The sequence below is a fragment of the Ambystoma mexicanum genome, chromosome 6q (genome assembly GCF_040938575.1).
Source record: "Ambystoma mexicanum isolate Mex_15411 chromosome 6q, UKY_AmexF1_1, whole genome shotgun sequence".
Lineage (NCBI taxonomy): Eukaryota > Metazoa > Chordata > Amphibia > Caudata > Ambystomatidae > Ambystoma > Ambystoma mexicanum.
In genome coordinates this window covers 606,533,036-606,546,364 of record NC_090937.1, presented here as the reverse complement: position 1 = coordinate 606,546,364, position 13,329 = coordinate 606,533,036, and the positions used below count along the sequence as shown (strand labels likewise).

General features: G+C 46.9%; 1 protein-coding gene across 6 annotated transcripts in view; it reads left to right on the top strand.

Annotated features, from left to right (window-relative positions):
- The window catches only part of LOC138516167 (malate synthase-like), a 494,080-nt gene that overhangs the window by 127,314 nt on the left and 353,437 nt on the right, over positions 1 to 13,329 (top strand). The gene's annotated exons all lie outside the window — the stretch shown is intronic.

Sequence of the window (13,329 nt, the reverse complement as noted above, 5' to 3'; positions counted from 1 at the left end):
TGCAGCACAGGCATGTGAAGGTTCAAGTACAGCAACATGAACTGAAATATGAGACAAACAAAAACAGGCCCCCCATCGCTTGACACCAGTGTAAGGCAACATTCAAAGCAGTATCCTGAGTGAGACTGCACCAGCCCTGTACTCCTGCCAGTAAACAAACCAACCATCAGCATAAGCATGTACCACACAAGTTGGCAGAGTGACTGAGCAGCCAGGCTCATCTCAAGAGGGGCCAATGGGAGCTGCAGGGCACAGATGGCACGAATACAGAAGCTATTCCAATGGACATGACCTCAGTCTCCCTCCAAGAAACGCACGCAAACACAGGCACCTGTGACCAGCCATATTCTGATAATCACATCATTCCACCAATCCACCTGGCTGACCGGCATCTGTTACACAAAAGCTAATCCCCCGCCCCTGAGCATAACATCATTAAAACAGTCATAATGGCAGTCCCTATACCTGACCTCACTGGGCTTCGTAGGCAAACGCGCCCAGTACAGTACCACGCAACTATACTCAGAAGCCGGAACCCAATGCAGATCTTCTCACAATACATCGCTCCACAAATAGGAATATGCTACATTACTTGCAAAGAATAACGCTACACGGTCAATATCATAATCAAAATTTAATGCACAACAAAATCACCAAGCCCATACAGCTATTAGGTCATTAACTCCAAAATATATTTCATTATTGTGGGCTGCATCCGCAATAAATGACCAGCTTCTTCTTGTGTGACGCCCTGTTCCTTCATGGTACACAGGGGCTACATTCACGTTCAAAAAGGCAACATGGAAGCGCCTAGAACCGCAGGGCCGTCCCATTAGGTAGGCACTAGTCCAGCTGAAAGGTCGATATGTTGCTCCTAGCCACTAGTACTGCGTAAGGGCATGTGGCCCATTGGCGATCGTCCCATAAGATCGTAATGGTGCTCCACTGATTAACACGAAGCAGCAGGTGTCGGGAGTAAAAGCCATCTGCAGGAGTGGCATACAGATGGCAGCGGCAAAAGGGGAGGAGATACCTGTCACCCAAATGAAATGAAAAAGAATAGTATGGGCATCAGAACTTCATTTGAATTACTCACTTCAATGATCACACTAAATCCACAGCCATATGCATGCTAGCCCACTCAAAAGGATTATTCCCACCCAAAAATCACTTGCGAATCATAACTATATAAATCGAGGTGAAAACACTATTACAAACGAGTGTTTGTGTGCATGCGTCTGTTAAAACAGAATCCATTAGATGGGATTAGTAACGTGCATAGACACAAGTGTTTGAAGGCGCGTCGAGACAGGGAGGGTTCAACAAGGGCAGATAGACGATGGTCCCACTATGGCAGCCCTGCATCACATAGCGCAGGGGAAGTGGATAGATTCCAAAAAGCCATGTACATGGCAAACTCTCTATTAAATCATCTGTCCATGCATCCATACATCATTCCCTCATCCCGGTATGAAAACGCCTGATTATTTACTCACATAACATGTGAAATTTCCATTGAGTCTGTGCGTAATGCAGTCTGCAAAATCCACTGTGCTCCAGCCCGGAATTCCAGTGTTGTGAAGTAACATGTATTTGGGAACGTCCGGCCTTATCGTCCACTACGCTATTGCGCATCCCATACTATTCATATCAATCATTGCATTCTCGCCATGGCCCCTGTCCCAAGGACATTAAACAATAGAACTTTATATCTGCAGTCAGACCTGTGGGCGTCTCCTCGCCGCTAGCTGAAAACCGAAAGCGCTGTCCTTCGAATTCCTCATTTGCAACATCACGTCGAAAAGGCATCTGTGACCGCTTGAAATCACAAATCCATCCATGTAGTGCGACAGTGTGTGAAAATGGCAACTGGCTTCACTCACAAATGGGACGCCCCGCCCGTCGGTGAACCGCGGTACAGTGCTGCATGAGGGTCCGCCGTTAATCGAGTACTACATTCCACTGACCCTTCACAAGTTTGTTCGCGACTGCACAGATAGTATGTGAAACAATGGGACCATAGCAGAATGAACATATGAACCAATATTTCACTGCCATCGGGATTAAATACATGATTGTAATAGCAAGATGCCATGCGTCGAATTGCAGCGTTGTGTGCGGGACGTGCTCGCCCAAAGGGGATTGCAGCTTGCACAGGTGGAATGAATCACCACAGGTGGAGGCTATACAGCCTGAAAACACATAAATTGCACACCCATCCCCCTCCCACAACCACACCCACTCCAAAATGCTACCGGCAGGACTAGCGATGTTGGCCCTGGGGGACCTGATAGCACTGCAAGTACTCCAACTTCAAGAAGAAGACGAACACCAACTACTACAACAACCGGCCGCACAGAGGAGACGCAGGAGGAGGAGGAGGGCAAGGCAGGGCCAGCAAGGCCCACCAGCACAGCCACTACCACCACGCAGGCAGCCCGCAATCCCACGCCTCCGAGCACATCCGTTCAACCTCACTGATGAGCAGATCCACACCCTCTACCGTTTGGACCGGGACACCATAACCGCCATTGTGGACATGACACACGCTGACCTTGTCAGCATGATAGATAGCCCAACCGCCATCCCACCCCTACTGATGGTGGTGTCTGTACTCCACTTCCTGGCCACAGGCACCTACCAGCACACAGTCGGACAGTTGCATGGCATTTCACAGCCACTGTTGTCACGGACACTATTGCAAGTGCTCGATGCCCTCCTGAAGCACGCAGACGACTACATCTCTCTACCACGCTCGGAGCAGGAAATTACGAACACAAAAGTGGGATTCCATGCACTTGCCGGCATACCGGGTTGCATTGGTGCCATCGACTGCACCCATGTGGAATTGGTTGTCCCACATGCCATGGAGGCCCAGTACCGCAACCGAAAACAATATCATTCTCTTAATGTACAAATGGTCTGTGACTCCAACAGGATCATTACACATTGTTGTGCCCGATTTCCTGGATCAACCCATGATTCTATGGTCTTGAGGAACTCTACAATACCACGCTACATGGAGCGACACGCAGGGAACAGATCTTGGCTACTCGGTGAGTCTCATTTCATGCATGATAATGTGGGGTATGTGATGCGGCAATGACCTGGCAGGAAGGGGGGGGGGATGCGTACGTAGCAATATCATTCCACAAACATCCTTTATTGTCCACATACAGGTTATGCCAGGTATCCACTGAAGAGATGGCTCCTTACACCACTCCGGAACCCACAGAACCAGCATGAGGAGGACTACAACCATGCCCACTCACGTACCCGTGTAGTCATAGAACAGGCATTCGGCCTACTGAAGGGTCGTTTCCGCTGCCTCAGCAGGTCTGGCGGGGCACTCCTGTACCGCCATGAGAAGGTTGCAAAGATGGTCATGGCATGCGTCATGCTACACAACATGTGCGTATGTAGAAATGTGCCCATGCCCCCTGACGCAGAACTGCAAGCACCTGAAGATGGTCATGATGAGGGTGGGGATGTGGCAGCACCTCAAGGAGTCCGCGAGGCACAGGAGGGCCGTGAAATTCGTCAGATTATCATAGATTCATACTTCTAGCACTCACGCCTCGTGGCTGATACATGGACACGGGACTTGTGGCACTGTGTGTGTCTGGAACATGCACAATATGGACTGTACGCCTATAAAGGCCTCGTACACAAAGATCAATGTCCACACATCTCATTGGATGATTGTGAAATGTTTATAGCATATGTGAAATTATGTTACACACCCCATCGACCCGCCACCCAAGTAAGCCCAACACACCCCCTCCACCCTCCTACCTCCCCCCCGAACACCAGTGTCCAAAGATGCTCATTGTCAGTGGGCAGACGCTATTGCAAGCCCCCTCTCCGGGTATCAGGGGCACCCCTGCCTGTGGAGCGCAGGTTCCTCCCAGATCTACGTTGGGGGCTGCCCTGGACGGAACTTGCAACGGATGATGTCTCTGCCTGCTCACGTCCATGCATGTCCCTAAGGGTTTGAGAGAGCTCAGTGAGCACACGGCGCACAGCGGCAAGTTCAGCACATACGTCTTTGGACGTCGCATGCAGTTCCCCCCTCAGGCTCTCGGTGCTTCTCTCCATTTGTACTCTCAGGCTCTCGGTGCTGCTCTCCATTTGTGCCCTTAGTGTCTCTGTACTTCTCTCCATTTGTGCCTTAAGTGTCTCAGTAGATGTTTCTATGGCTGCCTTAGTACCCCCACATTCATCAGCATGGTCCTTGAGGAGCGTTGCCAGTTGCTGCTGTTGCACGATCACCTGGTCGAGGGACTGTTGCCTCTGCTGGGCCATGGCCATTTGCGGTGGTGTCACAGAGGGGCTGATCACCTCATGTTGCCTTGACACAGGGCTTGTGGGGGATGGCCAGTCGTCGTCTTGTGGGTGCCCCTGCGTGGTATCCTCATGGTGTACGGGATGAAACAAACAGGGGGATTGAGACAGGTCATGGATGGATCCTACATCGACATCACCGTTTTCTGTGTCGGAGCATGCTGCCATTAATGCAGTGTCACCTATGGTGCTGCTGCCACCAGAAGCAGTGCCTTCTGTGGCATCCATTGGGGGGACCTGTGGTGGTGCTGTTGTGGGCATGCTGGCTGCTGGGGTGCCTGTTGAAGTCCCCTCCTGTGTGCTGCCACTTGATTTGTGCTGCTGCCGTGTCTTGATCCGTGCAGCTGAGGTGGAGGGTCTTTGGCCGTTGGTCTTGGCCCTCTTTGCAGGTGTGCTGGTAGGGGTGTCCTGGAGCTCGTCGTTTGAATCGGACCCTGTGGTGGAGTAAAGGAGGGCGAGCGTTATTAATGGGTCTGTGGAAATTGGAATGGCAATGTATCACATGCATTGGGGTGGTACCTGAGGGTGATTTGGGTCAGGGCCTTGGAGGTGGTTTCATTTTTGTGTGGATTGAGGATGCAGTTGTTTTGCAGCCTGCAGTTAGGGTGTGCCTGCTGCACGTGTAGAGGGTGTTTTTAGGATTTTTAATTATTTATGTATTTAATGTGACTTTTAAAGTGCGCTATCAGGCCAATGTATGTGGACGTTCTCCTGGACATGTGTTTCTGTTGCACTATGTGGACACATGGTACTTCACATGATTGGACATTGTGGATTTAGCATTGTTTTATTTGGCCCACCTACCTGATTCTTCGGATGTCTGCACTCCTTTCTCCATCCCTCCGACTCCCTCTATACTCTCCATTCCAATGTTGGAGGCACAGATTTCTTCCCAGTGGGTCAACTTGATGGGTGATTCCGATCCTCCCCCGGTAGCTGTGGCAATGTTACGGTTGGCGGATAGTATGCTCCGTACGCGTATCCGCAAGTCGTCCCATCGCTTTCTGCATTGCTGTGGGTTGCGGGGTGCGGTCCCCACCGCACTTACCCGCTGTGCCACCAGGGCCCATATGGCCTTCTTGTTCGCAAGTGCCGTCCTGGTCATTTGCGTCGAGAAGACGACGGCAGCATTCTCCTGGAGGGTCTCTGTGAGCACGGTGAGTTCCTCACGGGAGAAGTGGACCCGCCGCTTGCGGTCGCACGCTTTTTTCACTACTTTTCCCATTTTTATTGTTTTCACTAGGGTGGATGACGGGTTGGGATGTGTCTCAGGGTAGTATTTTTAATGGTTGTGTGGGAATTCTGATTTTATAGGTGTACGGCGTGCTGTTTCCCGTTCCGGGACCATGTTTTTAGTTCCGTTTCCGTATATTTACGGTCACCGTATTTTCCGATTGCCGCTCATTACGGTGACCGCTATGATGGGTGGCGGAATTGCACCTAGGGCGCCGTACGACGGCAGTGAGGGGCGTTTTGGGGACATTTCCGCCATCGCGGACTTTGCACTTTCGCCATGGCGTAGTGCTCGTGCCCGATGGGTCAGAATTAGCCGCACTTTACTCCGTCGTGCAATGGCGGAAACGCTATTTACGCTATGGCGGTCAGGTCAGTTACTTTCCGCCAGGGTCGTAATGAGGGCCAGTGTGTAAGGGGTCCATATTTAAATTGGCCATAGTCACTTGGGGAAATTAACACAGCTGTGAGAGCACCTCTACCGAGGACAAACATGGTTAATTAGCCTGTCCTGTGGGGTGTACCCCACTCAGGAGGTTCTACAACCATGTTGTATCTCACCCTTCACAAAGGAGAAATATTGGTTTAGTTGTTAGTCAATGGCAGTTACTTCGGTTGGCCCTTTAACTTGGGCCCCTGGACATTGCCATCTGGTAATACACCCCACCTCAGGGTTCATTCTTTTACATAATAATAAGAATGATAATAATATTGGTGGTATTAATAATGAGAATAACAACAACAGCCATCTAGTTGTTGCTTGGTTTGGTTGTTAGTCAATAATGGTTGCTTGCTTTATAACATCACAAACAGATATTTCACACTTTTTCCTAGTTTTCAGTTTACTCGTTATTCTTTTCAGAAATATACAAATTCAGCTGGTTATGTGAGCGGTAACCAAACCCAATAGACAATATTCATTTTGTTTAAACTGTAAACTCTTTCTTGGTGCTTATTATAAATTATTCATCCTGATGCAGTTATGTAGAAAAATATGACAGATGATTTCAAATGCAATCGTAGCTGTGAGACAGTTTTCTAATGTATTGTCATGCTTGGATGCTGGCGGCACCGGGGCCATAGAGGCAGAGAAAATACCTTGACGGGTCTGTAAAATGCTAGTTTAGCCAGAAAGAAATGGAGTTAGCAATGTATGCAGCTGTCTGTCTCGGCCACCGTTTAGCAGCTGCAATTCCTCTTGGGAGGGTGCCACCTTTTTTTATCAGTTCTCATAAGTTAGCAGTCACTACTTCTCCAAAGCATCCAGTAGAGCCACTAACTCCTCCATAGTGGCAATCGAGTAGAAGAAAAATGCAGATATATGTTAATGATTACCTAAAGACGGTTGATTGGAATTGTCATTATACAAGAATTTGAAAAGAAAATGAAAAGTGTATGTTGATTCATGAAACACAAGGCCTTTACATTCAGCACAAGGAACAGTGTAGCTTAGATTTTAAAAAACTACATTTTGGATTGTACATTTGCAGTCAGGATGGAGAAATTAAACTTGACACACCAATGCAGTGTTTATTTATACGCTTGTGTTCTTCCGCATTTGCACAATTGTTCATAAAGTAGCTAATGCAGCTACAAGTATATTCAAACACAAACATAAAAAGGTACTTCAAACACATAATGATAAGATAATGCTGGTCTTAATTGTATTAAGGGTACACATCTGTGTTGATGGCTCCTGAAGACAGGAAACGTGACCTTGGGCATCTATGTTTGCCTGGATCGACATAGAAGAGCATAGTACTAATTAGAAGTAGTGAAGTCCTCCTCAGTGAGAGCCTAGAATCTTTTATTGGTTGCATTAAGTCAATGTATTGAACACCTATACAAACTGCTGATAGGGGTGGTTAACACAATTCGGGATTGATTGGGGATTGTGTGGTGTCCATTCCTGTGTTCACCCTCCTGTGCTGCTATTAACGATTTACTGAACCAACCTCACCATTGCTTCTCATGTTTGATTTACTCAACAATTAACCCACCCTGTCTTTTCCTGATGAGAGCCTATTAAACAACACTCTTGTCCTTTCTTCCTTGAAACCCAGGGGAGGGGGGCTATCTACCTTGCACTCTAGCCACTAAACTACTGACACAAATATACATATAACATGTGGTATCTACTTGGCTCCTAAGAGTATTAAAATCGTCTCCAGCCTTTTATGAAAACAAACATATCTTTGAGTGGTGCGCCTTCAACATGTTAAATAGGGCCATCTCGCCACTAGAAGCCTCTATATTGAGAAGTGCAGACTCACAACTTAGCCACAAGACACCAATGTCTTCACAGCATCATCCATGTCCTGTTTCTTGGAAATGGCAGAGAGTACCTCTTCTCCACTCAAAAGCACATCCACGCTCATCGTCTTCCTAAATTTATGCCACATGCCTCATCCATGCTGTTGCATTTCGACACTGAATATAAATGGTTTACTTAAGTCAAGAGCAGGATAGTGAAAATTGTAAACTTGCAAAAGGAAGGATTGTTGTCTGTTCTTCAACTTCACATCTGCTTCTAATCAACCACGTATTGAATTCACAGGAACACTTGAGCCGATGCTGCAAGTGGAAGAAGTATGGCTTATATGTTAGACATTTTTGGTATGAGCTGGTTAGTGACAGCGCATATCGATTTTAAGTTGCAACTGAGTTTAGTTTAGTTTAGTTTAGTTTATTATTTGTAGGGCGCGCCAGGCCCTGGAGCATCAGGGCGCACAAGACAAGAATATGCTCAGCTTTGTTACAGGTACAATTACATAAACATAATACATTCTGCCATAAATAAAATATATACAGGTACATGTGCATGGTCATAATGCAGTATACAATAAGCAAGAATGAGCAGGGCTGGAGCAAGGTCGAGACAGGATGTGATCAAGGTACAGGAATATTCACAATGTGGAGGTGATATACAGTGGAATAGGTGCAGTAATATACAATGGAGTAAAATACAGAAAGTGGTACCAGAACTGGGGCATGCAGGTGGAAAGCTAGTAGGGACAGTCAGGTCAAGCAGGTCGGATTAGTTAGATGTCATTAGCTCTCAGCCACTTGGTCAAATTCTGCCTAAATTTCGCAAAGGGCTGGGGTTCTCTTATGTCATGTGGTAGGGAGTTCCAAAGCTGTGCTGCTTTGACTGCGAAGCTATGTCCTCCAATAGTGGCACGTTTAAAGCGAGGGACATAGAGGCAATTTGCATTGACCATTCTTGTTGGTATAAGTGAAGTTCTTAAGTGTAGCCTGTCCATGACGTAGGGTGGTGCCATGTTATTGAGGCACTTGTCCTGAGTGGATAGCCATTTATATTCTCTTCTTATAGAGGAGATATGCTCTTTCCTGTTGATCTTAAGCGCGGCTCTCAAGGCATTATTCTGTAGGACCTGGATTTTTTGGATAGTCTGTTTGTTAGCCCCAATGTAAAGACCATTACAGTAGTCCAGTTTGGACAGAATAAGGGCTCTGGCAAGCGTGATGCAGCTGTCTGTAGAGAGGAATTGCTTGCTGGCTCTAATGAGTTTGCAAGTATATGCTGTGGAAGAGGCTAGGGAGTTGACTTGTTTGCCAAAGTTTAAGGTGGCGTCAAGGTAAAAGCCTAGGATCTTGACTTCCTTTGCTACTTTGATATTGTTCCCATCGATAATGAAGCTGGCATAGTCAGTGTTGAGTTTAGTTATGTATGTCGGGGTGCCTAGGATTATGAGCTCAGTTTTGTCGTCGTTCAGGCATAAGCCGTGTGTGGCCATCCATGCCTGAACGATGCTGTAAATTTTATTCACTAAAGCCAGATCCACGACGTAATCTCCTGAAAGCGGAAGGAGGATCTGGGTATCGTCTGCATAGTTGGTGTAGGCGATACCCAGATGATCCATTTTGTCAAAGAGCGGCTTTGTGAAAATGTTATAGAGGGTAGGTGATACACAAGATCCCTGGGGTACACCGCACGTTATAGGGATCGGGTCAGCTGAGGCTGATGGAGAGAAGACTCTCATGGTACGGTTATTCAGGAAGGATTTGATCCATAATATGGCCTCTTTAGAGAAGTGAGCAGCAGAGTCTAGGTGGCTGCATAAGACTGTATGGTCGACTAAATCGAATGCTGCTGAGAGGTCTAGCAAGAGGAGTAAGGCTGCTTGGCCATTGTCCCTACATTGATCTATTTGGGCCTTGAGATCGATAAGGGCAGTCTCTGTACCATGCTGGGGACGGAATCCAGATTGGCGGGTTCCGAGCAGGTGGTTGGATTCAAGGAAATTTTGTATTTGCATGTATGCCACTTTGTCTAAAATTTTTAGAAGAAAGGGCACAGTCGTGATAGGCCTAAAATTGGTAGGAATGGCAGGGTCGAGGGTTTGCTTCTTTAGGAGTGGCAAGACTCACGACTCTTTAAGATTTTTCGGTACAATGCCGGTAGTGAAGGATGAGTTGATGAGTTTAGCTATGAATGGCGATAATTCGCTTGCAGCATCCTTAATTAATTGGGCAGGGCATTGGTCACCTTTACAGTTGGACGGTTTAAGTCCCAGGATCACTTTTTCGACTTCAATGGTAGAAACCTTGGAGAAGCAGAAACGTGTTATTTGTTTAGCTATAAGTAGGGGTGCTGGGGTTAGGGTGTCCTGAGGTGTGAGAGATGCTTTTTTTAGGGCGATTTTGGTTTGTAAGTTGACTACTTTGTTGATAAGGGCAGATTGAATGTCTGAGCACCATTTTTTGTCCTTGATGCAGTTTTCTTGGGGAATGATGGGTGTTTCCAGCTCTTTCAAGATACTGAACAGTTCTCTGACACTTGATTTAGATTGGGATATTCTGGTATTGTATGTTTCCTGTTTGGCTAGTAGGATATCTTTTTTGTATTGGGATGATATATTTGCAAGGTTTAGTTTGTTTTCAACTGTAGGAGTAAGTCTCCATTTGGATTCTAGTTTTCTTTTGGTTAACCTGAGATTTTTTAGGTGGGGGGTGAACCATGAGTTGAGATGTTTTTTCGGTTTACTAGTCCGTAATTTGAGCGGTGCTATGTGATCAAGGGCTGAGTTCATAGTTTCATTGAATTTATCAACTAGCATATCAGGCTCCGTGTTAGCTGGGAGCGAGTTTAGTTGGGGTAGTATGATTGGCAACAATTTTTCCGTGGTTATTAGCTTTTTGTTCCTCGTGGGTATAGGAGGGGCAGATGTGGGCTTGGCTGTGGCTAAATTAGTATCTACTGTAAATAGAAGAAGAAAGTGGTCCGTCCAGATCTGGGGAACAGTGTCTGTAATGGTTACTCCACAGTTGTGATCAGCTATCCAGTCAAGGATGCAACCTTTATTATGAGTGGGACAGGTGACTCTTTGGGCAGAGCCCAGCTCTTTTAGGATCAGAGCAGTGGCTGTGGACTGGGTGTCTTTAATATCATTGTAGCCTAGGTTGAGGTCTCCTAGCACTATGGTTTGGGAGGTGTTTTTCAAATTGTTGCACAAGGTGGTGGAGAGGTCCTCAACAAAGGTTCCAATAGGACCAGGAGGTCTGTAGAGCAGGACAATGTTTAATGTTTGGGAGCTGGCGGTGGCCATTTTGACCGAGAGGCATTCACAAGATTTTGTGATGGGGGATGTGGAGACTCTTATGTCGAGACTGATCTTGGCAATAATGGCTAGACCCCCGCCTCGGGAGGTGTGTCTGTCAGCTCGTATGATGGTATAATTGTCGGGAACTGCTAAGGAGAGGGCGGGACCCGCTGCATCATGTAGCCATGATTCTGATATGGCTAGGAAGTCTAGGTGGTGACCGAGAATAATATCTGAGATTTCTGTAGCATGAGCGACTAGGGACCTAGCATTTATGAGTGCACCAATGAGGTGATGTTTAGTGAGCATGGTGCTTGCTATAATGGTAGGTTTGGAACATTTTTGTGTGGGTCTTTTATGGATATGAGCTTTCCTAGTGTGTTCTGCAGTGGTTTTCGGCAGTATGTTCATTTTTAGGAAGTTGATTTGTTCAATTTGCTTTGCTGGAAGTTCGTACAATTTTGGTAAGCGAGCACGAAGTTTGAGGTTTCTGTCTATGGTACTACAGGCCCTGTATGTGGTAGTGTCATCTTGATATTGGTTTACTATAGGTCCAATGGTTTGTTGAGGAATAGGCATGGTCAGGGAGGAGAGTGATAATACCACTAATATGATGAGGGAGGCAGCGTAGAGAGGTAACTTAGCTGTCCTATCTAGTGCAGAGATACTTAGTATGTTTGGTTTTGGAGAGTACATGCTAGCTGACTAAGTCAGGTGCGCAGATAGCAGCACAGTTAGATATAGCTTTCGCTATTAACCTGAAGATAGGGAGTTGCGGCATGCGAATCGAGGCACAGCTAGATTCAGCTTTACACTAAAGGTATGCAGTTATAGAATGCAACTAAAAACATAGCAAGGTTCTAAGTTCCATTTTAGCGACTAAAAACATATCCCTAAATGCAATTTTAACCTGCAATTGAATGGTCTGTAGGCGACCTTAATGCACAACACAATTGAAATGGTCTGTAAGCAACCTTAATGCACAACACAATTGAAATGGTCTGTAAGCAACCTTAATGCACAACAAAATTAGGTTGCTGCGGCAAGGTCAATTAAAGAAATAACCCCAGAGAGGGCTGACCTAGTGCGGCTTGGAGAGTATGCATAGCAGGCCAATAGCATTGTAGCAGGATCCTATATGTGGCTGCAGATGGTTCAGGTCTATAGACTATAATCTCGGGCAGCACACAAGACATTGATCATGGGGGACCATAGCAAGGTGAGGTAACAATAGGTACAGCCACCTAGGTTCAAGAGTTAGCGAGTGTCATAGTGTAAGGCTAGTGGTAAAGGCAATACAGAAGTTCAATGGAGAGCATGTAGAACAGGTTGGGTAGAGAGGTAGGTGCGGCCAAGCATGCAGAGCATAAAAATGATGGTAAAGTGGTGTTTAGAGTAGAGAGTGATGCACCGTTGCAAAACTAAACCTACGGGTGGCGTTGTCGACAGAATGGCTGCGAAGGGGGGGAGGACAGAGGTATGTGTGGAGTTGCGCTTGATGCTGTGCATGGATTAGGAGCAAGGGGAGCAATATATGCAGTGGGAAGTATCTTTGGGCACAGATACATCATACAATCAGGCATGAGTGCACGAAAATGGCATTATGAAAGTTTGTGATAACAAAGCCTTTTCAAAAATCAAAGCAGTTCAATTTATCCACGGGCTGCGTAAGGGAAGTGCCGTTTACCGTTGTGGTTGGTCTGGAATCCGGCAGGGGGTCCGGGCGAATGGCGAGGAAGGCTGAGGACAGGTGAAGACAGGTATTGGCCTTGTTATCCTGGGCCTTGCTGGGAGTGGGCCGGCTTCGCCTACCGGCTGGTGATAGGCTGCTTAAGGTGGCTCAATGGCCAATCGGATGCGAGGACAGTCGGCTGTGCTCTGTTAGGCACTGGGGTTCCTTGAGACATGGCGAGCGGCCATCTTGGAAGTGTAAAAACCCCGTGGTGGCTGATGGTGGCAGGGGCAAACACAGCAGCTGTTGACATCAATTTTAAAACATGCAGGCTGTGTAAATATTCTTGCAAGTCGGCGGATCAGTGGTGCAATTAGCAGCGAGAAAAAACGAATCTCGCACTTAATAATGATGCTTACCCGAATTCGAGGGCAATTCAGGATGGATCCAGGAAAGGGAGACCACTGCTCCTGCAGGGTCCGGGGGAGCTCCTGCTGTGTGTGTGTGTGAGCTATT